At 42.5% G+C, this 27,708-nt stretch overlaps 8 non-coding genes across 8 annotated transcripts; 4 read left to right on the top strand and 4 right to left on the bottom strand.

The window, feature by feature from the left end:
• Window positions 1–72, bottom strand: TRNAE-CUC. The gene has a single exon. It is a non-coding gene; the product is annotated as a tRNA-Glu (tRNA).
• A 460-nt stretch (window positions 73–532) lies between these two features.
• Window positions 533–605, top strand: TRNAF-GAA. Its single transcript has one exon. It is a non-coding gene; the product is annotated as a tRNA-Phe (tRNA).
• A 10,569-nt stretch (window positions 606–11,174) lies between these two features.
• On the top strand, window positions 11,175–11,247 carry TRNAM-CAU. Its single transcript has one exon. It is a non-coding gene; the product is annotated as a tRNA-Met (tRNA).
• A 5,420-nt stretch (window positions 11,248–16,667) lies between these two features.
• Window positions 16,668–16,740, bottom strand: TRNAK-UUU. The gene has a single exon. It is a non-coding gene; the product is annotated as a tRNA-Lys (tRNA).
• A 2,189-nt stretch (window positions 16,741–18,929) lies between these two features.
• On the bottom strand, window positions 18,930–19,002 carry TRNAM-CAU. The gene has a single exon. It is a non-coding gene; the product is annotated as a tRNA-Met (tRNA).
• Window positions 19,003–19,821: 819 nt separating this feature from the next.
• TRNAL-AAG lies at window positions 19,822–19,903 on the top strand. The gene has a single exon. It is a non-coding gene; the product is annotated as a tRNA-Leu (tRNA).
• Window positions 19,904–24,094: 4,191 nt separating this feature from the next.
• Window positions 24,095–24,166, top strand: TRNAQ-CUG. Its single transcript has one exon. It is a non-coding gene; the product is annotated as a tRNA-Gln (tRNA).
• Window positions 24,167–24,579: 413 nt separating this feature from the next.
• Window positions 24,580–24,690, bottom strand: TRNAL-CAA. Its single transcript has 2 exons — window positions 24,653–24,690; window positions 24,580–24,625 (listed from the first exon to the last, which is right to left on the bottom strand). It is a non-coding gene; the product is annotated as a tRNA-Leu (tRNA).
• Window positions 24,691–27,708: the final 3,018 nt, after the last annotated feature.

The raw sequence follows: 27,708 nt of genomic DNA on the forward strand, positions 1-27,708 counted from the left end.
TTCCCTGACCGGGAATCGAACCCGGGCCGCGGCGGTGAGAGCGCCGAATCCTAACCACTAGACCACCAGGGAAGGTACCAGAAGGCTGTTAAGAAAAACCTACGAGGCTAATGCTTCGTAGGTACGAAGTGGCACTGCAACAGGATCACTTTCGCTTTTACAAGGACCTCCTGTCCGCACCAGCCAATAAAATATGGAAGAGAGGAAGATGTGGCAACGCCGAAGAAGAAGAAATCGGGGCATGTAGATTCATAGAGTCTCTGTCCCTGCTCCAGACCTGTGGATTTACTCGGGAATAAATTGAAGATTTAACGAAATAATTACAGCAGTTCTTAAAACATTAATTTGTAATTGTCTTATCTTTATCCTTATAAATTGGTGAGCCATTAGAAGATGAAAGTCCTTTTTAAATTTATCTTTGACTTCCTCAAAGTACTTATCGTGATGTTTATCAAACAAATTCTTAATAAGTAGTGACTAAAAGGACAGAGAATAAAGTCATTACAGGTTATTTTAAGGTCGTGTGGGCGGAGCCGAAATAGCTCAGTTGGGAGAGCGTTAGACTGAAGATCTAAAGGTCCCTGGTTCGATCCCGGGTTTCGGCAAACAAGCAACTCATTTTAATGTTTATTAAAATACTGAATGTACAAATGTAAACAAAATACACACAGAACCAAAGAAACAGGCGACTTTTTTTTTCTCAAATTCATAAAGGAAGACACAAGGGTGTTGTGCAATAAGACGATTCTTCCAGTAGGAGAAACCTAGGGAAGGACTTCTACATTTCACTAAATGGAAGTAGATCCAAATGTGCTAAAGGAAAATCATTTTCCCTTCTTTTTTGTAATATTTAGTGTGTATCTTCTTTCTTGGTTCGGATTCTGTTCTATTTATGCTATGTTCCTCTTTCTTCAAAACTACACCTTCTTCATTCCCATGGAATTAGTCCAGCAACCGTAAGCCAAAATAGAGGGGACTCCACTTTCTCCCGTTCATTTCTACTTAATGATTCCCCCTTTCCCCCTAATCTTATTCTCTGCCAGGCTCTAATGCAAAGGACACCAGTCTCCCAGGTAGATATGAAAAAGAGCAGTTTAATATGAGGAATATCAATTACATTTTTTTCTCGACGTCATTTTCCTTCAATAAAAATTTATTGAATAAGTGGACTCCTTTGCAATTCTGAAGAGAAAGAGAGAGGCAAGGCAGGAGAACTGAAGAAAGTTCCCTAGAAAATGAAGTCATCTGAGTTGAATTGAAGAGGTGGCTCCTGGCTGAAAGAGGGTGTGGGGCAGGGTGCCTGGTAAACTGAGCCAGAGCCTTGAAAGAAAGAAGAGTCATGATACTCCAGTGGTTTCCTTTTTCCCTATCTCCTAATTTTCTGGTTCTTCACATATGCCAACCTCTTCCTACTCAGGGAAAGTTTTCCCTCATTTCCAAGGTTAATTAACACTCCATCTGAGCTTTTGACAACCTTCTCCTAAATTCCATTCTACCCTTGTGTCTGATCTCTCTCCCTCTTACCTGCCTCTCTTCAGACTACAAGATGCCTATCCTCATCTTTAGACAAGAAGAAGCAAACACAAGCCCTCCTGTTTTGCCCTCAGGCTTCTTCCCCAGAGGCTTTCCTTCCACTCACCACCAAACTTGTGTCAGGAACAGTATTTGTCTCCGCTTCTTTGCCTTAATTGCTCATCAGCTTACATCTGCCTTCCAATCCTGAGAAAATATTACCATCAGCCACTCAAGTTTCTAATGCTTTGGCTTTTTTTTCCCCCCTAAACTTAATTTTGTGCAGAATGCAAACTATTGACAACACTTCTTTCATGACACAGTCTTCCTTGGACCTTTTCTTCTCTGTGCTCTCTGGCGGCTCTGTTTCCATCTTCCCTCTCCCCCACGTCTAAGGACTCTTTTTAGAAATGGCTACTTCTCAGTGTTCTGACCTCTGTCTTTTTAAAATTCATTTTTAACTTTTAGATAATTGTAAGTTCACATTCAGTTATAAGAAATAATGAAGAAAGATCTCATGTATGCTTTACTGAGTTGCCCCCAATGGTGACACATTGCAAAATTATAATGCAATATCAGGAGCAGGGTATTGATATTGATAAAGTCAAGGTACACAACATTTCCATCACCATCAGGGTCCTCAGGTTGCCCTTTTATAGCCGCTGACCTCTTACTCCCCCCACCCTAACATCTGGCAACCACTAATCTACTTTCCATTTCTACAACTTTGCAATTTTGAGAATGTTATATAAATAGAACCATATATACAATATAATCTATTGGGGCTGGCTTTTTGCACTCACTGTAATATTCTGGAGATTCATCTAAGTTGTTGAATCTTTCACAGTTCATTCCTTCTTATTACTGAATAATATTCTGTATATTATTCACCACAGTTTGAACATTCTCCATTGAAGGACATTTGGGTTGTTTCCAGGTTTCTACTAGTATGAGTAAATATACTATAAACACTTGAGGATAGTTTTTATGTAAACATCAGTCATCATTTCTCTGGGATATATGTTCAGGAGTGCAACTGCTGGGTAGCATGGTACTTGCATATTTAGTTTTTACAGAAACTGACAAAGTGTTTCCCAAAGTGGTTGCACCATATTACATTCCTATCAGCAACATATATAGCCTCATCAACCTTTGGCGTTGTTACTAGTTTTATTGTAGCTCTTCTGATAGGTATCTAGTGACATCTCATTGTGCTTGTAATTTGCATTTCCCTAGTGGCTAATGATGTTGAAAATTTTTTCTTGTGTGTATTTGCTATTTATATATCTACTTTGGTGAAATGTCTCTTCAGGTCTTCTGTCCAGTCAAGGAAGAACTTTTGTGTACAGGTTTTTGAGTGAGAAGTTCCTGAAAATAACTTGAAGTTCAGACCTGTTGCACATCTGTCTTGGATTATACACTTGTCAGGTAATGCAATATAATGAAGCACTATTTACAAAATGCAATATAGCCTTACTGTTTTGGGGAAGGCCAATTGCAGAGTGGAGAAATCCCCAGGATAATAAGTCATTAAGAAGAGTTTCTCCCAGTTTGCCTGACTGTACCACCCTACCCCTGTGTGCAACATTTAAAGATAAAGCAAACAGGTAGTGTTTTAAAAATAAAAAGTCAAGTCGGGCCCAAAAAGGAGTCATTTATGCTAAGCCTCATTGTCACCAAGCCCAGACATAATTAGCGTTTTTGCCCACCTGGAAATATAATGTAAAACCAGTCAATCAGGAATTACCTGATCAGTATTAGTTAGATAATCTAGCTCCTGCCATCCCCTAAAGGAAAGAAATTTAGCAATAACTAATCATCTTTTTTCCCTAATAGAACTTCCTTGTTCCTGCTCACTTCTGTCTACTAGAGCCTTCCATTTTATACAGCTCCTCGGAGCTCCTTCCTATCCGCTAGATTGGATGCTGCTCCACTGGCATCGATGTTTGCTCAAATAAAGTCTTTTTAAAAATTTAAGATGCCTCAGTTTATCTTTTAACAGCAGTATGCGCACCGCCCTGAAGTCAGGTGGTTGGCTGTGTGCGAGAATAATGCTGGGGAAAAATGATTTTTTTTTTTTTTTTTTTTTTTTAAGAGAGAATCCTGTAAAGGGAAGGTGAACAAAAGAGACCGGGTCTCGTCGGATGTCCGGGCAGAACTGCAGGCACTGCTCGCAGGCGCGGTCCCACCGCCGCCCAGCACGGGGAGTTTGACCTGCTCCGTGTCCGGCCTGGGCCGGGTCCCCCCCTCCTTAGACAACCTGGTACCCCCGGGCTCCCCCGGAAGCCCCATGTTGGTGCCGGGCCCAGTGCGGACGCCCGCTCTACACAGCGCCGGAGTCCCGAACCCCCGGGCACCCACGATCCGCCGACCTCAGCCTCCCAAGAAGCTGGGATTACAGGCGCGCGCCACCGAGCCCGGCGCGGGGAGACGAGGCGCCGCGGGCCTGGAGGCTGCGGCCGGCGGCCCTGCAGTGATGCGCGGCGGGACCCGCGCGGCGACTCCCCTGTTCCCAGCCCACTACCCCCTCAAGATTGCTGGAAGGGTCTCAAGAGACGCAGAAAGCAAGGGCAGAGATGTGAATACGCTTCTTTTATCGTGTTGCCCTGGGAATCTTTGCATAAACCGCCGTAAATTTATCAGAGGATGAGCGTTGAGCGTTCTTCGCAAATTTCAATGCGCGTACAAAATCATAGGGGGATCTCGCCAAAATGCAGGTTCTAATGCTGCGGATCTGGGGGTGAGCTCTGAGATTCTTCCTTTCTAAGAAACTCCCAGGTGTGGCCAATGAGCGGCCCGTGCGGCAAATGACAAAGTTGTTGCCGTTTTGGAACCTGATGGTTCTACACTCTTATTTAGCAGTGATAGCTTTATATTAGAACATTATAGAGAAAAATAAAAGATACCCACAGTTGTGCCTTCCTAAACGATCATAGGCATCCACCCCACCACCTGCCATCCCGCACCCTTTTTAGTTCCCGCCCTCCTGCATGCATAATTTTTTGCCTGGTTGAAACCTTGACATATGTACAGTACCATGTTGGATGCATTTGTTTGCTGCTTTGTGGTAGGTAATAAAAAATTGCAGTATGTGTGTTAGTTGCTTAGTCCTGTCCGACTCTGCGACCGCATGGACTGTAGCCCGGCAGGCTCCTCTGTCCATGGAATTCTCCAGGCAAGAATACTGGAGTTGGTTGCCATTTCCTTCCCCAGGGGGTCTTCCTGACCCAGGGATCGAACCCAGGTCTCCTGCATTGCAGGCAGATTCTTTACAGAGATAATAATAAATGTTGAGAACTGTTCAATTACTGCTCTGTCAGCCAACATTTACTGAGACCCCTCTTTGTGCTGTCCATCTGGGGAATCAGAGAGCACAAAATGCACTCGTCTGAGGAGCTTATGGCCTGATTTAAAAAAAAAAAAAAAAAAAACAAGTAAATCAGCAAGGATTAAAAATTGTATTCTTCCACAGATGTGGAAGGGCAGGGTTTTGTGTAGAGCACATCATCAATCCAGGCACCTAACCTAAAGATGGGGAGGGTTTACTGGAGGAGATGATAGCTGAAATGTGTCTTAAAGATGAGCTATGATTAGGCAGGTAAGGAAGGTGTGGTCAAGAATTATAATAAATATTTTTGGGTCTTCCTCACAGGACACGCAGTTCCTGAAACCCTAGGACTTTCCTAATTGATGAGAGCCATAAAGCTGCCTGTTGTTATGTTAGTGAGGGGATTTTGGGACAACTCACTTGGAGGGGTCAGATTGCCAAGGAAACTAATCTTCTGATTAAAGGGTTGAAACTCTGAGTCCCACCTTCACCTCCAGGGAGGGGAGAGGGGCTAGTTTAGTTCAATTCAGTCACTTAGTCGTGTCTGACTCTTTGCACATGGACTGCAGCATGCCAGGCTTCCCTGTCCATCAGCAGCTCCTGGAGCTTGCTCAAAATCATGTCCATTGAGTCAGTTAAATTGCTGATGGCCTATGATTTAATAAGAGTGTCTATATAGTGAAGCATCCATAAAAAAAGAAAAAGAAAAAAAAAAAAGACAGGGTTTGAAGAGTTTGGGGCTGGTGAACACTTGGAAATGTGAGGACTGTGACCAGCTCAGAGAAGACATGGAAGTTCCATGTTCCCTTTACCCATACCTTGCCCTTTGCAACTCTCCTGTCTAATTGTTCCAGAGTGATAGCCTCATAATAAGCCAGTAAACTCATACAAGCTCAACATTCAGAAAACTAAGATCATGGCATCTGGTCCCATCATTTCTTGGCAGACAGATGAGGAAACAGTGGAAACAGTGACAGACTTTATTTTGGGGGGCTCCATAATCACTGCAGATGGTGACTGCAGCCATGAAATTAAAGAAAAGTTAGACTACCCTAGATAGCATATTAAAAAGCAGAGACATTACTTTACCAACAAAGGTCTGTCTGGTCAAAGCTATGGTTTTCCCAGCAGTCATGTATGGATGTGAGAGTTGGACTATAAAGAAAGCTGAGCACTGAAGAATTGATGCTTTTGAACTGTGGTGTTGGAGAAGACTCTTGAGAGTCCCTTGGACTGCAGGGAGATCCAGCCAGTCCATCTTAAAGGAAATCAGTCCTGAATATTCATTGGAAGGACTGATGCTGAAGCTGAAACTCCAATACTTTGGCTGCCTGATGTGAAGACTCATTTGAAAAGACCCTGATGCTGGGAAAGATTGAAGGTGGGAGGAGAAGCAGACGACAGAGGATGAGATGGTTGGATGGCATCACCGACTCGATGGACGTGAGTTTGAGTAAACTCCAGTAGTTGGTGATGGACAGGGACGACTGGCATTCTGTGGTCCATGGGGTTGCAAAGAGTCAGACACAACTGAGCAACTGAATGAAACTCATACATAAAATGTTTCTCTGAGTTCTTTTATCTAGCAAATTAATCAAACTCAAAGAGAGGAATTTTTTAAAACTCCCATCTATAATCAGTTGATCATATGCACAGCTGACAACCTGGACTCGTGATTGGCATCTGAAGTGGAGGGCAGTCTTGTGGAACCCAGCCCCTAATTGGTAAAATCTGACGCTATCTCTGGGTAGATAGTGTTAGAACTGAGTTGAATTGTAGGACACCCAGCTGGTGTAAAGAACTGCTTGGTGATGTGGTAGAATATCACACATGTTGGAATTATGTCAGATCCATAGGGCATGGAAAGATTCTTTCCATGAAGCATCAACAGGTACAAAGCTGATGATGAAATGATGAAAATTGCTCTGTCATGTCTGACTCTTTGCAACCCCATGGACTATACAGGTCAGTATTCTGGCCTGGAAAATTCCATGGACTGTATAGTCCATGGGCTCGCCAAGAGTCGGACAGGTACAAAGCTGAAAAGGTGTCAAAATCCCTAGTTCCAAGTTCAAGTAGACCTGAGCAGAGCATCAACAATGCACAGGCCAGAGAATAAGATTACAATGATGTTGCAGATGAAAAAAGAGTTAGCTTGTGTGGTAGTTAGTCTCGCAAAACTGACCCCAACGTAGCAGGTCTCTCAGTAATCACACCTTTGTGTAGCACATTTTCACAGTGACTCTTGGCTGACCTAGTAGAATTTCACTGAAATGACATTTTGCCCATTCCAGGCCCATCTGAGTCATAAGAACCCCAGCAGCTTCTGACGAGGTTTCTTGAAATGCTCAACCTGAGAAGCTCCCTTTCAGAACCCAGCCACATGGAAAAGCCACAGTCAGGCACTCTGGGCAACAGTCTCAACGTAACTCCTAGAAGATCACAAACACCAACTGCCAACACCCATCACATGAGCTGTCCATCTTGAACAACTCAGCCCAACCAAGTCTTCAGAGGATCAAAGATCCTGCTGCATCACATGGAGCAGAGTTGCCCAGATGAGCTCAGTCAACCAACAGAATCAAGAGAGATAATAAAGTGGTTTTCTACTGCTATCACAGCAAACACAGTGGCTTGAAACAACACAAATTTATTATCTTAGAATTTTGCAGGTCAGAAGTGATACATTTGGGGACTTCACTGGTGATCCAGTGGTTAAGACTCTGAGCTCCCAATGGAGGGAGCATGGATTCAATATCTGGTTGGGGAACTAAGATGCCACATGCTGTGTGTCCAATAATAAAATAAAACAATTTAAAAAGAAGAAGTGATGCATCTGGTCTCACCATGCTGAGGGCAGGGTATTTGCAGCCTGCATTCCCTTCTGGAGGCTCAAGGGGAGAATCTGTTTCCTGCTTCACAGAGTTTGTTTCTTTGCAGTGGTAGGACTGAAGTCTGTTGTCTGCTGGCTGTAAGCTGATGGACACTTCCAGATTCTAAAGGCTGCTACATTCCTTGGCTCTTCAAAGGCATGAATGATGGGTTGAGTCCTTCTCAAAATCATATCTCTTTACCTACTCTTCTGCTCCCCCACCCCACTTTTAAGGACTCGTGATTAGGATCATCTCCCTATCTCATGGTCTTTAATCACATCTGAAAAGTACCTCTTACCATAGAAGGTAACATTCACAGGTTCCAGGGATTAGAGAACGCCTTTAGAATGGCCATTATTCTGCATACCACAAGCCACTGTGTTTTGGAATTCTTTGTTACATATTAGTAGATAATGAGGACACACTGTGAGCCTCATCTTCAATGCCACAGACTTACCTCAAAGTTCCTTCTCTATTTCCTCCTATTCCCAGTCTCTAAATTGTGGAGTTCTCTAAGGTCCCTACCTGAGTCCTCATTTATCTTCTCCCTTCATGAGCTCACCTGATCACCTGACTTTAAACACCACCTACACCCTGATGATTCCCAAACTTTAATTTTCAACCCTGCCTCTCCATTAAGCAGGTCCATTTACATGACTGATATTTCCACTAAATGTTCAAAAGGCATCACAAACTCGGTATGTTCAAAGGTCTCTTGATTTCCTTTGTGAAAGTCGTTCAGTAGAGTCCGACTCCTGTGACCCCAGGGACTATACAGTCTATGGAGTTCTCCAGGCCAGAATACTTGAGTGGATAGCCTTTCCTTTCTTGATTTCCTACCCATCCCCAAACCTGCTACTTCTCCAGTTCTCTTAATCTTGATAAATAATCATAGCAGCAATTAAAATGTGTGAAATAAAACTTAGATTCCAAATAAGTTATATTGTACTTTTATCAAATAAGAAAATTCTGTTTTTCTTGCTGTTTGGCTGCCCCTTTCTGGTTATTATTATTATTATTTCATTCTTAAGTAGTCATATTTCCGACAAAATGAATCATTATTTCAGTGTATGAGTTTGTGTCATGATCAACATAACATCAAACAATACTGGAGAAAGAGCATATACATCTCTGTTTTACTATAGTACTTTTTTCCATTCCCATCCTCAAAGCATTTCCAAATTAGAGAAGTACATTCTTCTTATCCCATTATTTGAAAATAAAGATTTTACAACATGCCAATACTCAATGTATTTTCTATGGCCAGCAACAATGACATCCACCTTGGAGGCCCAAAGAGTTTATCTCATTACACTTGTATGAGGTTAAAAATCTCAGTAAGTGCTTCTGCACATTTTGAAGAAAATAAGACTATAAACTTCAATAAACCATGAAAGCCTCAACATCATGAGTAAGCAAGCCACACTCTTTTAAAGCAATGCTATTTGTACACGGAGTGCAGGACATTTAGCTGATAAGACCTTTTCATATTCTTTGGTAAGGTTAAATAGAATTTGCCAAAATTCACATTTGCACCTCTGCAAATTGTGCAGATAGATGAACAAGGCCTAGTTTGTAGTTAAACAAGTTATCAACAATCATTTAAGTATGTAGCGGTTTAATTAAATCTACACACAAATCCAGAAGGCGATTTTCGACACTATGTTTCAAGCGAAAGTCATAGGAGCTAGGGAAACATTTTTTGGTTGCAGAATTTTGACACATCACTTGATGTTGTTATATTGTAGACAGCAAGGTCATCAGACAGAATCAGCTCCACCTTGCAAGAGACCAATACATGGTATTGAAATTTACCTTTTTGTTTGCCTCCCGGTTGCAACCTCTGAATCAGGACTTTTCAAGTGTTATACCCAATTCTATTTTTGAATGAGCACTGGTGTCATTTGGAGACTAAGAAAACCTGATTGGAAAGTTCCCGCCCGTCTAAACCCAGATTTGGGAGATTCAGTATCCCCATGTACTTTCACATCTCCTTTTTCACCATGCCCAAATCCAAATCCTTTTCTACATACTGTGCAGTTGCTTCGGTAATTTACCTCCCTAAACCAGTTATATGTGTTCTTCAATCCGTCATTTAGACTTTTTCAGTGATCTGGGTCATGCTGGAATTCCCACGGAAGTTCGTTTGTTCCCACTTTCATTATCTAGACTCTTAGAAAATATGGTCATAATATCCACAATGTTAAACATAAAGCCAACACTATTTGGACAAAAAGCACAACAGTTATTCTACAGGCACAGCCAAACTGTTGACGCCCACGACTACGGACAACTTATTTCACATATTTAAGCCACAGCACTCAGGGATGCAACACTGGACCGCCCATTGTTGCGAACCAGAAATTACGATTGCCCTTATCAGCGTCCAGGGGGAAACAGCGACTGCAACTGCAGAAGCTGAAAAAGATGTGCCGCATCCGTTTGACGGTAAATCAATGTTCCTTTCAGTCTTCCGGGGTGGGGAACCCCGGGGCGATAAAGTTGTCATAGGATTGTACTTTCCCCAACCGTCCGTAGCCCATCTCTGAACCCCGAAAACACTGACTTTTCTCAACTGGGGAAGAGGGTTCCCGGGAGGTGGGGCTTTCCCGAGACTTTCCCTGCAAATCAAGTGGAAGTGTTAGTCGTCAGTCGTGTCCATCTCTGTGCGACCACGTGGACTGTAACCCGTCAGGCTCCTCTGTCCTCAGGCAAGAATACTCGAGTGGGTTGCCATTTCCTTCTCCAAGACAGTAGGTAAACCAGGCTTTTCACCTATTCTTGTTTCTGTAACTACAACTCTTACACCAGCAGATTCCCACGAGTTTGCAGCAAGGACACCTTACTCTGAACCATCAAGTGCCGCATAGTCCGGGAACCCCATCTGGACTTCCTCCGGACGAAGCCGTCGTCGGGGAAGATTGTAGTCCGTTAAAAAAAACTGATGGGACGGGGGGTGGTGTTTAAAAATGAGGACAAACCTCTTTCTGGGAAATTTGCCTGCGAAGGAGCAAACGAAATAGAGCGACGTCTCGAGACTGAGACGCCGAGTCAAAGGAAGTGTTTTGTTATTTAAGACAGTAAACACTGAAAAGTGTTCAAAATACTGATTCAGAAGAATCAAGTATTGAAGGGAAGAGGGATCATGAGAGAGGAAGCGGGCAGTTTTCCTCTTCCCTAGAGACCACAGGGATGGACGCCAGTGTAGCTTTAGTGCAGGTTTATAGGCAAGACGTTAAGGAAATTTTCCTCAGGTTGTGAGAAGTGGAGGTCATCAATTCAGAACGAGCGGGATCAACAGCGACAATCCTCGTCTGATGCAGGTTGTAGAAGCTGTTGCACTTGCGCAAGACAGCTTTTCCTTTCCAAATTTTAAAGTGAGGGAAATGTAGAGCAAGATCGAAGTTTAAGCAAAGTAAAATCCAGTGTTAAAGATATTTAACGAGCAGGTGTAGTCATCTGCCTCCTTAGCGCAGTAGGCAGCGCGTCAGTCTCATAATCTGAAGGTCCTGAGTTCGAACCTCAGAGGGGGCAGTTAGCTTTTGCCCTCAGGCGTAAAAAAGTTACAGTGTCGTCAAAGTCTGCCTCCTGGCCATTGAGCTGAAAGTGCCCTCGAAGAGGTTAAGATTAAACTTTATCTTCCTCCCAACTGGTAGGTACAAAAATATGCAGACATACGCCTCTTTATGTGTAGTGACTTGTTTTCTTCATTTCTTTCCAATGGACAATCTCTCTCTCTTTTTTTTTTCTATTTGTTTTTATTAGTTGGAGGCTAATTACTTTACAATTTTGTACAATATTGTAGCGGTTTTTGCCATACATTGACATGAATCAGCCATGGATTTATGGGTATTCCCCATCCCGATCCCCCCTCCCACCTCCCTCTCTACCCGATCCCTCCTGGTCTTCCCAGTGCACCAGGCCCGAGCACTTGTCTCATGTATCCAACCTTGACTGGTGATCTGTTTCACCCTAGATAATATACATGTTTCGATGCTGTTCTCTGGAAACATCCGACCCTCGCCCCCACAGAGTCCAAAATTCTGTTCTGTACATCTGTGTCTCTTTTTCTGTTTTGCATATAGGATTATCATTACCATCTTTCTAAATTATATATATATGCGTTAGTATACTGTATTGGTCTTTATCTTTCTGGCTTACTTCACTTTGTATAACGGGCTCCAGTTTCATCCATCTCATTAGAACTGATTCAAATGAATTCTTTTTAATGACTGAGTAATATCCCATGGTGTATATGTACCACAGCTTCCTTATCAATTCATCTGCTGATGGACATCTAGGTTGCTTCCATGTCCTGGCTATTATAAACAGTGCTGCGATGAACATTGGGGTGCACGTGTCTCTTTCAGATCTGGTTTCCTCAGTGTGTATGCCCAGAAGTGGGATTGCTGGGTCATATGGCAGTTCTATTTCCAGTTTTTTAAGAAATCTCCACACTGTTCTCCATAGTGGCTGTACTAGTTTGCATTCCCACCAACAGTGTAAGAGGGTTCCCTTTTCTCCACACCCTCTCCAGCATTTATTGCTTGTAGACTTTTGGATAGCAGCCATCCTGACTGGCGTGTAATGGTACCTCATTGTGGTTTTGATTTGCATTTCTCTGATAATGAGTGATGTTGAGCATCTTTTCATGTGTTTGTTAGCCATCTGTATGTCTTCTTTGGAGAAATGTCTGTTTAGTTCTTTGGCCCATTTTTTGATTGGGTCATTTATTTTTCTGGAATTGAGCTCAGGAGTTGCTTGTATATTTTTGAGATTAATCCTTTGTCTGTTTCTTCATTTGCTATTATTTTCTCCCAATCTGAGGGCTGTCTTTTCACCTTGCTTATAGTTTCCTTTGTTGTGCAAAAGCTTTTAAGTTTCATTAGGTCCCATTTGTTTATTTTGCTCTTTATTTCCATATCTGGGAGGTGGGTCATAGAGGATCCTGCTGTAGTTTATGTCGAAGAGTGTGTTTTGCCTATGTTCCCTCTAGGAGTTTTATATAGTTTCTTGGTCTTACATTTAGATCTTTAATCCATTTTGAGTTTATTTTTGTGTTTTAAGTTTCATTCTTTTACAAGTGGTTGACGCAGTTTTCCCAGCACCACTTGTTAAAGAGGTTGTCTTTTTTCCATTGTATATTCTTGCCTCCTTTGTCGAAGATAAGGTGTCCATAGGTTGGTGGATTTATCTCTGGGCTTTCTATTCTGTTCCATTGATCTATATTTCTGTCTTTGTGCCAGTACCATACTGTCTTGATGACTGTGGCTTTGTAGTAGAGTCTGAAGTCAGGCAGGTTGATTCCTCCAGTTCCATTCTTCTTTCTCAAGATTACTTTGGCTATTTGAGGGTTTTTGTATTTCCATACAAATTGTGAAATTATTTGTTCTAGTTCTGTGAAAAATACTGTTGGTAGCTTGATAGGATTGCATTGAATCTATAGATTGCTTTGGGTAGTATAGTCATTTTTGACAATATTGATTCTTCCAATCCATGAACATGGTATATTTCTCCATCTGTTTGTGTCCTCTTTGATTTCTTTCATCAGTGTTTTATAGTTTTCTATGTATAGGTCTTTTGTTTCTTTGGATAGATATACTCCTAAGTATTTTATTCTTTTTGTTGCAATGGTGAATGGTATTGTTTCCTTAATTTCTCTTTCTATTTTCTCATTGTTAGTGTATAGGAATGCAAGGTATTTCTGTGTTAATTTTATATCCTGCAACTTTACTATATTCGTTGATTAGTTCTAGTAACTTTCTGGTAGAGTCTTTAGGGTTTTCTATGTAGAGGATCATGTCATCTGCAAACAGCGAGAGTTTCACTTCTTCTTTTCCTATCTGAATTCCTTTTACTTCTTTTTCTGCTCTGATTGCTATGGCCAAAACTTCCAAAGCTATGTTGAATAGTAATGGTGAGAGTGGGCACCCTTGTCTTGTTCCTGATTTTAGCAGAAATGCTTTCAATTTTTCACCATTGAGGGTAATGCTTGCTGTGGGTTTGTCATATATAGCTTTTATTATGTTGAGGTATGTTCCTTCTATTCCTGCTTTCTGGAGAGTTTTAATCATAAATGGATGTTGAATTTTGTCAAAGGCTTTCTCTGCATCTATTGAGATAATCATATGGTTTTTATCTTTCAATTTGTTAATGTGGTGTATTACATTGATTGATTTGCGGATATTAAAGAATCCTTGCATTCCTGGGATAAAGCCCACTTGGTCATGATGTGTGATTTTTTTAATATGTTGGATTCTGTTTGCTAGAATTAAATGGACAACCTCTTATCCAAATTCCTCTGATTACTATTCCTTCTTGGAGCAGTATCTTATTGGTGCACTCAAATATATTGAAAAAAAATAATGTACAGATATATTAAAATCTGATATTCAATTTTCCTAGTAGGTTTTTTGTTTCGTCTTCAAATATACATGCCGTCTCCTTGCCCTGGCCTCCCTATCTAATCTGGTTCTAACTGGTTTCCCACCTGTACTACACTAAATTGTTGTTCTTTAGTAGATAAATCATGTCTGACTGTTTGGTGACCTCATGGCCTGTACCCTGCCAGGCTCTGTCCATGGAATTTCCCAGGCACGAATACTGGACTGGGTTACCATTTCCTTCTCCAGGAGATCTCCCTGACCCAGGAATCCAACCTGCCTCTCCTACATTGGCAGGTGGATTCATTACCACTGAGCCACCAGGGAAGTCCACGGTATAGTGGTCCACAAAAACATCCCCACCCAAAACCTCAGAAAAGGACCTTATTGAAATTAGAGTCTTTGCGGTTATATTGGGCTTGCCTGATGTAATCAGCTAGTGGTAGAGAACCCGCCTGCCAACGCCAGAGACCTAAGAAAGGAGGGTTGGATCCCTGGGTCGGGGAGATTCCCCGGAGGAGGGCAGAGCAACCCACTCCAGTAATCTTGCCTGGAGAGAATACAGAGAAGCCTGGCGGGCTACAATCCATAGGGTCGCACAGAGTTGGACATGACCGAAGCGACTTAGCACACATGCATGCATATGTAATTAATTAAACTAACATGAGGTCATACTGGATTGGGGAGTGGGGGGAGTACCTTAAATTCAGTGGCTGGTGTACTTATAGGAAAGTGTGTTTCATCCACTCTTGTATTCCCAGTGCCTAGCACAGTATCTGACAAACAATAAAAGTGAAAATCGCTCAGTTGTGTTCAACTCTTTGCAACCCCATGGACTATACAGTTCATGGAATTCTCTAGGCCAGAACACTGGAGTGGGTAGCCTTTCCCTTCTGCAATAAACACTTGTCAAATAAGCCAGTGAGTGAATTAATTAGCATATTAAATGTTACTGTTTTTGTTTTGTGTGTGTGTGTTTGCCATATTCCCTGTAAGAAAGGTTTTTTTTCTATCAAAGGAGAAGTTATAAAAAATAAGGAAGTGATTCATTCTTAGAATAATTGAACAGAAAGGTATATAGCCAGCTTGTGAATAAGATTCCTAAAATGGTAATTCGTTGCCAATCCTCTGTTCTTTTCACTTCTTGATTCTCCTTCCTCATAAGAACATTTTGGCAAGCTAATTTTGCCAGCTTTATCCTGGACATGCGCAGAGCACTAAAAGAATGGGGAAAGTAGTTAATATAAATCCTCCAATCAGGAACTTAACAAGGGCTACTCGTGGCCCTCCTGGAGACCAATCGTCCAATAAAAACTTAGGTGACCTCCAGGAAGGATTTTAACTCTGGTCCTCAACCTATGAGGAGCAAAAGGAGGGAAACTTCGTCTTTAGGGTAAAAACCAAGTGGACTTCCCACTCAGTGTGTTTGCTAGTAAACTGCCTTGCCGAGCCATTTTCTATCGTGTGTCTTATTCCTGAGACCCTGAGAGCATTTCCAACATTCCTTACTGCTATATTACTCCAGGCAATCAACACCTCAAATTTGGATTTTTGCAATAATCCCCACAAGGAGTCCTACCTACTGAAATTCATCCTACAGTTATACTTCTCTGGCTTAGTCTGTGCTGGAAAAAGAGAGCACAACACTTAGGCTTCTCCTGCTAACTATCTGGACCTCAGACAGTCTATATTTCAGTGCAATTCTCTTAACAGTTCATTCTGGTGCAGAATGAAAGAGGTGTGTATACTGGGGAACATTTTAACCATGTCTTCTTGAGCTTCAGTCTCTGATTCCAGGAGCCTACATCTACTACAGGTTAAGCAATGCAGTTAAGGATTGCAGAGAGACCAAAGGACTGGATTGTCTGGCTGTTAGGCAGGTCCTTAGAGAATCTTGATTCTTACTGAAGCCACCACTATTCTGAATCTGTTCCTCTCCTTTATAGAATTAGAAGCTATTTTTTAATTCACTCAGATTTCTTCAGACTTGCAGGACTGATTACAATAGCCAAATATTAGAGAAATTCCAAGCCAGAGTATGAACATATTATAGCCATATTGATGTTTGATCAGCATATTCTTTCTCATGTAAAATAAACTCTATAGTGGAAAGCAGCCAATATTGGAAGATTGCTCTATGCACCTGTAATCAGAGTAATGGATCTAAAAAATATTAATGACTATGGTATCAGGCAACGATGGTCCAGTGCACTCACCACCGAAATAGTAAAGCCAAGCCCCTCAAAACAATAGAATTCCGATCCTAGTACTTTTCTAAATAGGGCCACATTATCAGACAGATATTCTTTTTATCCTTACGGAGTTTCGCAGTCCGAAATGCCTTCTCAGCCACCCATTATCAACCAAATTTTACTTCACTTTTAGGAAATTCTTTTGTTTTGGTACAAGGCCAAGTCTCCTAAGATTCTTCTTAAACGTTAGCTGCGACCGTTTTGATGTAGAGATCCCATATATTCAGCTCAGCGTTTGCTCAAGAGTCAGATACACTTTTCCTCCGCGGAAATACACGCGGAGGTGGAGTCAGAGCTGGATACCAAAAGCCTAAGAATGCGCCCGAACAGGGACTTGAACCCTGGACCCTCAGATTAAAAGTCTGATGCTCTACCGACTGAGCTATCCGGGCTCCCTTAGCAAGAGCTTGTTTCTTAAGTATCCTAACGTGAAAAAAAGTAAAGTACATGGAATTTAAAGTACAAAGTTCAATTTTGTTCATATTCCTTTACTTTATTCCTAAATCTATCTTTGCAACCTTGAATAGGGCTCACAATACTTCTGCCCCCAGGTCATGAGAAAAAAATAATTCTCATACCTTAGTGATAGTAACCAACTTCTTAATGTTGTGTATAACTGGAGATGTCACCTGGACCATCTTGTGCTTCAGCTTCAAAATTTGAGCTCCTAGTCTTCCCCTAGCCTTTACGAATGCCTAGCACAAAAAAAAGGCCTCAATAAGTAGGCTTTAAGAACGTATTTTGAGCAAGCAGCTCAGCTTTGCCCTCGGCTTATAGAGTGGAAAGCCACAACCTCTGCCCTAGTGGAGTTCACTCTTTAGAAGGGAGTCAGCCTTTTAAATGACGAATTACATAATAAATGTTTGGTCACTGTGATAAATGTGCTTAAGAAAAAGTACAGATTACTGAGATGTGTAGAGAAACAAACATATAATCTCATGACCTGAGCTTCCAAATTAAATGAAGCAATACAAGTAAACTCTTGGAATAGTGTCTGGCATTTGCTAATGGTTCGGCGAAAGGTAAGTGTTATCATCATTACTACTTTTATTGTAAACTAGATGAATTAGAATATCATATTTAATCGTTTGGTCATGCTACCTTAGACAAATTACTTAATCTCTCATCCACTTTCCTCCCTCAAATCCTGCAACAGAAATTTCTTCCTCAACAGTTGCATTTAACATAACAATAGGAGGTACATTTCCAATTATGTATTTATTCATGCCACTATTCAAAATAGATTTGAGGTGGTTTACACAACTTCACTGTTATAAGATAAAAAGAAAAACATTACTAGACTTAAGTTAGGATAAAGGATAGAGGTAGAAAATTAAAAGTCTGCACAATAAAGTGCCCCCTGTCCCCAGATCTCCAAGACAGTGGATTATAAGCGGAGGTGACCTCTTCCAGGCGGTCAGAGAAGAATTTTCCCAGAACACAATGTTTAAACTGAGAGTCAAAGGCTTTGTACTGTAAAGTTTATAATAATAAACTAGACAAAAATGTGGCTCCCACATTCCAGGAAGTACAAAGAACAGAACACTTTGAGAACTTAATGAAGGCCTGTTGTACTTATGTGCAGATCTCTTCTTGGGACGGTATTGATAGAAGTGGGGCAAGTTGAACAGAAGGACAGAGACAAAACAGACTGACAGGCTTAGAGGTTATGGCTAGGAATGCATCATATAGACTTCATTCTTGCAGCAATATAAAGTCATTGGGGATTTTAAGCAGGGAGGAACAACATGGTCAGAGATAATTTCAAATAGAGCATGCTGATTTCACATAAAGAACGTGGCAGCGTGGGACCAGAGATGATAGACTTGGCCTGCTGACTGACTGTGTGGCAGTGCTGGGGAATGGCACTACTGGGAACACTTGGGCCCAGACTCTTCCTTGGGACCTAGAGAGGAAGAAGTGTCAAAATCATTTCTCTCTGTAACTCATTGCCCTAATAAGCACTTTACTGGGAGAGGCAGAAATAAAAGAGAATAGGAAAGGGCACTTTGAATCTTTCGTGAATTCTCTGGAAAGCATGGAGTGTTTGCTCTGCTTTTGATCTGCCTTGTGGATACCTGAAGGTTCTGCCACCGGTTCTGATCAGCAGCAGGCAAGCTCTGAGTGAACAGAATGTTGGAAGAAAGTGACCTTTTCCACAACTGTCAACATGAGGTAACTGGATACGTGCTGAAGGATTCCAAAAACTTGTTCAGCTGATTGCATTCAGATCAGATCTCCTGAGGTTGCTGTTAAAAATCCAGATTTGTCTTGTCTGTCATGTCTCACTCAAACACAGCAAGTAAACTCCATGAGATGAGGAGCATCTTCTGTTGTACACAGTGTGGTATCCCTCAGCCCCTATGTTATCAGTCAAGGTCTACAACTGGAACAAGAATTTTGAAGTAATTTTACTGAAAATTACTATTTTGTGTCTGAATATTACACGGTTCTGTAAAAGAACAACTACCCATTCGGTTTCATGAAAGCAAATTTCCTCGTTTTTTTTTTTTTTTTTTTTTAAAGACCTGAGGAAGGAGAAGAAAACAAACAAACAAACAAAAAAACCAAAAGTGTATGTTGCCCCCTCTGAGGTTCGAACTCAGGACCTTCAGATTATGAGACTGACGCGCTGCCTACTGCGCTAAGGAGGCAACTGTACCGCCCCCTCCAATAAAAGGTCTACCAAGCAAGAAAAAAATTCTCGGATTCACAATGCCTCAAAAGAAGATGAAACTATGGTTTAATTCGCGTCTAAAATATGCAGTTTGGAAGGCAAAGCCATGCAGAACAAGATAAGGGTCCGACTGCAAGTCCAGCTCGTTGGCCCTGCAAATTGTCCTGCGAAGACTTAGGGGCGGTGAGGGCAACTGAATCTGGACTTCGCAGAAGTTCTGTTTGCTGTAACCAGGACCTGTGGAGATGCGCTACCTTCTGAAAAGCAAACAGGACTTCAATAGCAAGGACTGCACTCTCTGCCTCCCTCATGAGGTTCCGTGGAGGAGGTCTCTTGAGATGATGAAGGAGGGCGGGAGAGGCGGGACCCTCGAGATTCTTGCCTCGTTTTTTGGTCAGCCTTTCTCCAGGCTCAAACCAAACTCCCGGACTTGCTCACTCCTGCAGTCCGGGGGCTTACTCCGGATTCCAAGTGGATCTGGAGCCCACAGCATCCACTGGAACTCTCGGTCTGCGTGACTCCTTTTTCCTATATTGGTGACAGATGGGGCAGGTGCCTCTTCCCGCGCCACCTGCGGCGTCACCATTCAAGATGAACCTGGGAGCCATGAGAAAGTAAGTGTCAGGGGCCAGGGGGTTCTCGGGCTGAGGTGGGAGTGGGGAGGGGAACGCTGGAAGAAGGGCCCAGGGGACAGTGCAGAGTGGCGGGGGCGTGGTGGGGGGGAGGGAGGAAAAGGACCCGAAATGGGTCACAGTTTGGGTCAGATGATATGCACGTAAAAGCAGAATTTGCGGGAGGTAGCGTGGCCGAGCGGTCTAAGGCGCTGGATTAAGGCTCCAGTCTCTTCGGGGGCGTGGGTTCGAATCCCATCGCTGCCAGGGTCCTTTTGTACCTCAAGCTTGTCTAGGCATTCCAAGTCCAATGCACACAACAGTTGTCACAGGCTCCAAATTCAGTTAGGTTCCTCTCCTCCTACTACATCTGTTTTCCCAGAGACCAGAGAAGACACCTATAGGCACTGCCCCGAAACAGCGTCCACCTCATGATAAGCCTTCAATTGATTATTCCAATGAACAAAAAGTTACTGAGCGTTTACTGTGCATGGTATTTACTCCCTCGTATTTTCACCACCCAGCAGTATAGAACACATGACAGACTTTCTTTAATTCATTCTTTTATGTAAAAAAGAAAAAAAAAAAATCAGCTCCTACTGTGTACCACCTCCTAAGTACTTACTTAGGCCCTGTAAATGCAGTAGTACTTATTATGGATGCATTATTCCATAAATGGTGGACTGGTGAACGGCGGTCAGTCTCCCAATCTGCAATTGGAGACAGGTCCTGCCCGGCCACAGTTCTCAGTATCCCTGCTGCCTTCTCATTTCACATTTTATTTATTTATTTTTTTCATTTCACATTTTAAATCCTATTTATGTTGATCTGAGGTGTGGCGGCTCTTCTTACGCTCAGCTGCCCTTCACCTCACACCAAATAGAGGCGCTTTCCCCACTCCGCACGTGTCCCTGCGTCTTCTGTTGGGCCCCTCCGTCTCTGCTCCAAGCAATTCTCTCTGTCCTCAAAGTTTCTTACCCTTCAGCAAGGTAGTTGCTGTCTCCTGGACGCCTCCCTTGATCTCTCTCCGGAATTACAATTAGGCCCTGAGCACCTGGATGGGAACAAGGAAGGAAGTCCCTGCCCTTGTGCCTACGAGAGAAGACAAGCAGTAGAGGCACAATGGCCACAAGAAGGCACAGTTTCCACTGGTAAAGAATGCAACAAAGGAACTATGAATGACATTGTAATATATAGTTACCAAAATAAAGAACATTACGTCAGGACAATGTATAGAAGGACATAGCTGAAATTGTTTCCAGTGGTAACAGTGTTAGAGGACAGGGAGGTTATAAATTGTACTTTAGACACTTGTTTGAGTTGTTAGACTGAGTGGATATTTATTTTATAAGTCCAATAGGTGAATTCACAAATCTGTAAATTAAAATTTTTTAAAAGCCCAATCTGATAAATATGGCATAGGAGAAATGGAACAAACTGGGGAGCTTGTAGCAGGCCTCAGCTCAGCCATTCCTTCCTCTGGCAGGTTTTCCTCATTGCTACCTGACCTTAATGGCGTATTCCTGTTGTTTTGCATTGGCCATGCTCTGTTATCACTCTATCCATCACTTATTTTAGCATTTACCATAACTTTTGGAAGTGGAAAATTTTGTGTAATTGTCTGCTTTTCCCTATGCATCATAAACTTTGTCAGGTACAGAACCGTATTTCTCTCACTTCTCCACATCATGAAAACAAAACAGATATTTCTGGTAAGTAGTAATGAATAAATAAATACATGAAAGAATATCTTCCTAATTTGTGAAGTGAGTAAGGTATATAGAGCTCAGGTGCCAGGAAGACCTTGAGATCTTCAGTTTGAGGTAGGGTCATGTGTTCTAAAGCCCCATTTCTACAGGACACTCCAGCTGAACTTGGTTCTTGACCACTGATTTAGCCACACTGACTTGTTCTTTTTGGATTCAGCTCTGCTACCAGGTAAGTGTAAACCGTTCCTGCTCAGATTATGAGGGAACAGTTTGCTTCTGGATTGTTGGACCCAGTCATTTCTTCCCCTAGACATTCCTCTCAGTGGTCTTTGTTGACACTCACCTTGCGATATAAGGTTCACATTCACCTTGTGAACCAACCATGGATAATTCCAAGGGAAAGGAGCAATCTTCTGAACTCCAAACTCAAGAATAAGTAAACCAACCCATGGCCAGATTGGAGAAGGCGATGGCACCCCTCTCCAGTACTCTTGCCTGGAAAATCCCATGGATGGAGGAGCCTGGTAGGCTGGCCTGGTAGCCTGGTAGGCAGTCCATGGGGTCGCTAAGAGTCGGACACGAATGAGCGACTTCACTTTCACTTTTCACTTTCATGTATTGGAGAAAGAAATGGCAACCCACTCCAGTGTTCTTGCCTGGAGAATCCCAGGGATGGGGGAGCCTGGTGAGCTGCCATCTCTGGGGTCGCACAGAGTTGGACACGACTGAAGCGACTTAGCAGCAGCAGCGTGGCCAGATTTCCTATCTTTCAGCTCCACAACCACTATCCTTCCCTGAGATAAAAAATGTGCTAAGGTTGAAAAAACATTGATTTATGCCCCCTTTTTGCCTTGTCTAGTCTCAGAAAACAATTTAAAGGCTATTGCTGAAGAGTGGCTTTTGAGGTTCTGGTTTAATTTTAAAACCAATGGATATAATAGAATAGAGAGTTGATATGCATGGAGGGAAGAACTTAGGAGAACTGTATAGTGACCTGGGCAAAGTCTTTGAATTTCACTGTTGCCCTCTCTACCTCTCCAAAGATATATTCACTTCAATCCATATTTACTGAGCACCTGTTTTGTGACAGGCACCTTGCTCAGTTGTAAAGCCAGCAAAAGGATGAATGGCAGAAAAATGATTCAGGAATTCGTAAGCAATTCATCCTTGGTAGATTACCAGAGGTCCATGAAGAATGTAGGGTCAGTAATTAATATTTAGACTGACTAAAGTAGTAATTTATACTGAGTATTTTTTCCAGGGATGCTACATATATGATCTCTTTATTATATGTTGTTCTTAATAATTACTAGATAAATAATCATGTTATCTCAATAAAATGAAAATTTAGAGAAATAAATGACTATGCCCAGCAGTATGACGTCCTCTCTTGGCCATCCACACTCCAGGAAACGTTTGTGGGGCCCTATGGCTACTGGAATGTTGTACCTGGGAGCTAGAACCTGGAAAGGAACCCTCCACTTGGCAAAAAGCCACAATCATGTCCTTTAGACTTGTCAGATTTAGCATATGGAGAGAAGGGAAAAGAAAACCCTCCAAAAAAGTCCGACTCTGGGTCATTTATTCACTCCTTCTTTAATTCATGCATGCATTCATTGATTGATCCTTTAATCTATGTGTTCATGCAGCAAGCGGAGAAAGAAATGGCAACCCATTCCAGTATTCTTGCCTAGAGAATCCTGTGGATGGAGGAGCCTGGTGGGCTGCTGTCCATAGGGTCACACAGAATTGGACACGACTGAAGCGCTTAGCACGCATGCATGCATTGGAGAAGGAAATGGCAACCCACTCCAGTATTCTTGCCTAGAGAATCCCAGGGACAGAGGAACCTGGTGGGCTGCCATCTATAGGGTCACACAGAGTCGGACATGACTGAAGTGACTTAGCAACAGCAGCAGCAGCATGCAACAAGCCATAGATTAAGTTTCTATTAATACTATGTACCAGAACCATCCGGTGTCAAAGAGAAATGAGAACCTGTTCTGTACTTAAGGAATCTCGAAGCGAAAGGACAAATTTTAAAATGGCAAACCCATAATTACACCTAAGCAGGAAGCACCAAGAAACTGAGGTTGCTCTGGAGGCATCTGCAGGTATCCTAGAACGAAAAGTGAAGCTGTGGGGAAAAAACACATATACGTTAATTTTTCTTTTTTCCCTTTTGAAGGCAAGATGGAAATCGAGTTTGCTTTTGCATGTGTTGGAAATAACGGCAAAATCAAAACCGCCAGAGGTAACCATTTTCTCAGATCAAGATCCTGCCCTTCCCCAGACATCAAGGGAAAGAAATATGGGAAGAAGGCTCAGGGGAAACAACCAGCAACCTCCCACAACCTCCCACCCTTGAGTTTGGCTTCTCTATCGTCCTTCACCTTAAAAGTGCAGAGATTTTCCATCCCTCTTTAAAAAAAACAAAAAAGCCCCCGTAAATTAAAAAAGAAGAAAAAATCAATTAGGAAGAAGAGCAGAGCTTTCGGTTAAAGCGGCACGTTTCATTTTAAATTGTTTTTTATACATCTTTGTTGGTTAAAAAAAAAATAAGTAAATAAAAAGCACAAAGATAGAATAATTTTAAATGAAGTGCAGTGTATAAAAATTTTGGATCACTCTGCTGTGTACCTGAAACCAACATTATAAATCAACTATACCTCAATTGGGGGAAAAAAAAAAAAAAGAGCACAAAGAAAGAGATATCAGATGGACAGTGTATCAAGTCAACAGTAAGAGCGGTTCCATGGTGTAATGGTTAGCACTCTGGACTCTGAATCCAGCGATCCGAGTTCAAATCTCGGTGGAACCTTCTTTCTTTTTCACATTCCAATCCCTTAACAGAGTGAACCAAGCTACTTTCAGTTTTTGCACTTTTAATTTTTGATAGGTTCGTTCGGCCAGTGAGAAAGGGCGTGAGAGTACGATCTCAATAGCCGGCGAGCTCAGGACAGTTTGTAATCACCGAGTCTGTGTACATGTCTTTCGTTCCCATCAGGTTCTTTTTCCTCCCAGGACGCCCCTAGGTTAATGAGCATTCGGTGAAAAGCGCCTTTGATGACAAATCAGAGCACAGAGGAAAACAGGATCCATGATAAGTAGCAACGGAAAAGAAAGGGGTCGGACCTCATTAGGCGTCCGTCGTTAGGGCTGAAAGGGGGGAAAGTAGAAAGAAGAGAATGCAATGGCTGAGAAAGTGTTCGTGATCAGGAGAGAAAAAAGTTCTGTCAGAAGTGGGATTCGAACCCACGCCCCCATTCGGGGACCAGAAACCTCTATCAGAGGAAGCTTGTTCGCGCTTGAGTCTGGCGCCTTAGACCACTCGGCCATCCTGACAGGTTGATATTTCTGGGTAAACAAATAAAACCTTCAGATTCTCTGGACACGCATTCCTCACGAGCTGTTAAATTTTTTAGTAGTTTAAGGTTTATCCGGAAGAATGGGAATCCTTATAAATTAACTAAACCTTCTTTCTCAGTAGAGTCAGCAACTTTGACTGAACCTCTCAATCCCAGGTATGGTTTGACGTTTCTTCCCTCTCCTTCCCTCTGCCCTCCCCTGTAACCCCAGGATGTTGAAGCTCAAAGATCCTAATGACCCGGAACCGATCCCCGACTGGACAAGCGCGAACTCCCTTTCCTCATTCCCAGAAAGGACACAGAGCGCCGGCTCTATTCCCGAGAAGGTTCCTGGCAAACCAACCGAACTTCCGGGAATTCAACGGGGAAGTAGGGATGGAGCCCGTGTAGACCTGGGGAGAAAACTGGTGAGTTAGTATAGATCAGAAAGGGGCAAGATGAGTGGGTTTTACAGACCTTGAGCATGAAGACTGGATATGGATGTGAGTTTCAGAAAGCAGTAACCAAAAACAGGAAGTAGTAACCAAAAAGGAAAAAAAAAAAGTTGATAAAGTGGAATCCATCAAACCTAAAAACTTTTGTTCATAAAGCTCTCTCTTGGCTCCATCTTCATGGTAGCAGCAGTAGTCACGGTTCAGTCACCAACTCTCAGTTCTTTGTCCTCAGCCAATAGCTACACACACTGGAGGTGACAGGCCAGGAGTTGTGGTTGTTTAGTCTCTAAGTCACATCTGACTCTTTGTGACCACATAGACCAGCCCGCCAGCCTCCTCTGTCCATGGGATCTTCCAGGCAAGAATTTGCATCTTGTGCATTGGCAGGCCAGGAGACAGTCACCCATCTAAGTTCGTGTAGCCTCCCTCAAGGGCATCACTCAAGTCGTGCCCCCTGGCAGGGATGCCCCCCCGAGAGGATGAGACTACCCTGGGCCAGTGTGGGGTGGAGGCTCTGAGCACTCAACAAGTAGCCAGCCACATGCTTAGAGGTGAAGTCCATGGTCCCTGGCTGATGCTGGGTCAGAATCCCAAAGCAGCCAAACAGTAGCAAAAGAAGATGGGCTGGGCCAAGAGGTATATGCAGTATAACCAGAGCTTTGTCAATATTGTGCCCACCTTTGGCAAGAAGAAAGGCCCCAAGGCCAACTCTCAAGTCCTTTGTAATCCTAGCTTTCTCTAATAAAGCCACTTAACCCAATCAAAAAATAAAAAAAAACACACCATTAGAAAAGTGAGCACAGAGGAAAGGCTGTGTGAGAACCAGAAGAAGGTGACTGCTTGCAAGCCAAGGAGAGGGACCTTAGGAGAAATTGCCCTTGCTCACACCTTGACCTTGGACTTCCACTCTCCAGAAAATATACTGAAAAAATTAATTTCTGTTGTTTGAACCACACAGGCTGATGTTTTGTTACAGAAGCCAGAGCACACTAATACAAACATCTTCCATGGTAGCTGAAGACCCTTAAGGGTCCAAGACAGAGGATGTCAGTCCTCTGTAGGCCAGGCCCAGCATCATGTAGAGTCATTCTGCCATACTCTGTGGGTCGGTCAGAGCATTCTAGGCAAGTCCAGATTCAAGAGAAGAATAGAACTGTACCTCTCAATGATACAATGTCACTATGCATATGCATATGGAGAGGAAAGAAACTGATGGTGACCCTCTTGGAGGTAGCTAACCATCCCTGCCCCCACCTAGCCACAGTGGCCTGTGGGCTTAATAAGGGCAGGAAGCAGAGGGTATTTCCCAGTCGTTCAATGAAATCCCCTAAAGTCCTGCTCTTTGAAAAGAAAGATTAGCTTTCTTCCCCAATGTCTCCAAAGATTTTATCCTCAGGAAATGGAAGACAGTTACGTTTGGGGAAGCTAATTGCCAACTTAAAAAGAAATCATATTTAGAGAATTCCCTGGTGGTCCAGTGATTAGGACTTGATGTTTTCAATGCCAGGTCTGGGAAACAAGATCCGACAAGCTGCACATCAGGGCATGGCAAAAAAAAAAAATAATAATAATAAAGGAATCACATTTTTCAGTATCAGCATTACCTGGGTATGCTTTGAATTCTCCTATCCTATATCTTGTCTTAGATTGCTCTTTAATCTAGGACCCTTCACACTGGTTGTTAAAAGCCATAACTTAACACTAGGGAATGTTGTTAAAAGAACTAAATGACAGCAATACTGGTATTTGATTTTTTATTTTTTTAATTGCCTAGCAGATACCTGGGACAGCTAGAGAGGACACATATTGTAACGGTTAGAACTTACTCTCTGGAGCTGGTCTACCCAGATTCCAGTCCTGGCTTTATCATTCACTGACTCTGTGACCTTAGACAATTTAGTTAACAATTTCCCCAGCAATAAAATGAAGATCATGATACTAGCATCACCTTTCAGGATCTAGAAATATTTTGTGCTTTTATGAACAGAGTGCAATATATAATAACTTCTTAATAGGTACTTATTAAATGAAAAACTCATCTCTCCTTTCCCATCAACCTGGAAGAATAAGAGGAAGAACTGGTACAAATCAATTATTCTTTAAAAATTTCCTGAATTTTCCCCCCCTCCTCTTCTCAGTCTTCCTTTAGATCCATAGTCGTCCACTCTGAGAGTTGCCCTGTGGGTTCTCTTTTGGTGGGGTTGCTGCGAGATGGTCAGAAAACCACAAAGCCACACCTGTTGAAAAGGAGAACTTATATCTCTTTCCAAAGTGCAAGCAAATCCCTTTTTCTTTTTTTCTAAGTTTTATTGGAGTATAGTTGCTTTACAATGTCGTGTTAGTTTCTGCTGCTGCTGCTAAGTCACTTCAGTCGTGTTCGACTCTGTGTGACCCCATAGATGGCAGCCCACCAGGCTCCGCCATCCCTGGGATTCTCCAGGCAAGAACACTGGAGTGGGTTGCCATTGCCTTCTCCAATGCATGAAAGTGAAAAGTGAAAGTGAAGTCGCTCAGTCATGTCCGACTCTTAGCAACCCCATGGACTGCAGCCTACCAGGCTC

The sequence above is a fragment of the Cervus canadensis genome, chromosome 28 (genome assembly GCF_019320065.1).
Source record: "Cervus canadensis isolate Bull #8, Minnesota chromosome 28, ASM1932006v1, whole genome shotgun sequence".
In the NCBI taxonomy this organism is placed as follows: domain Eukaryota; kingdom Metazoa; phylum Chordata; class Mammalia; order Artiodactyla; family Cervidae; genus Cervus; species Cervus canadensis.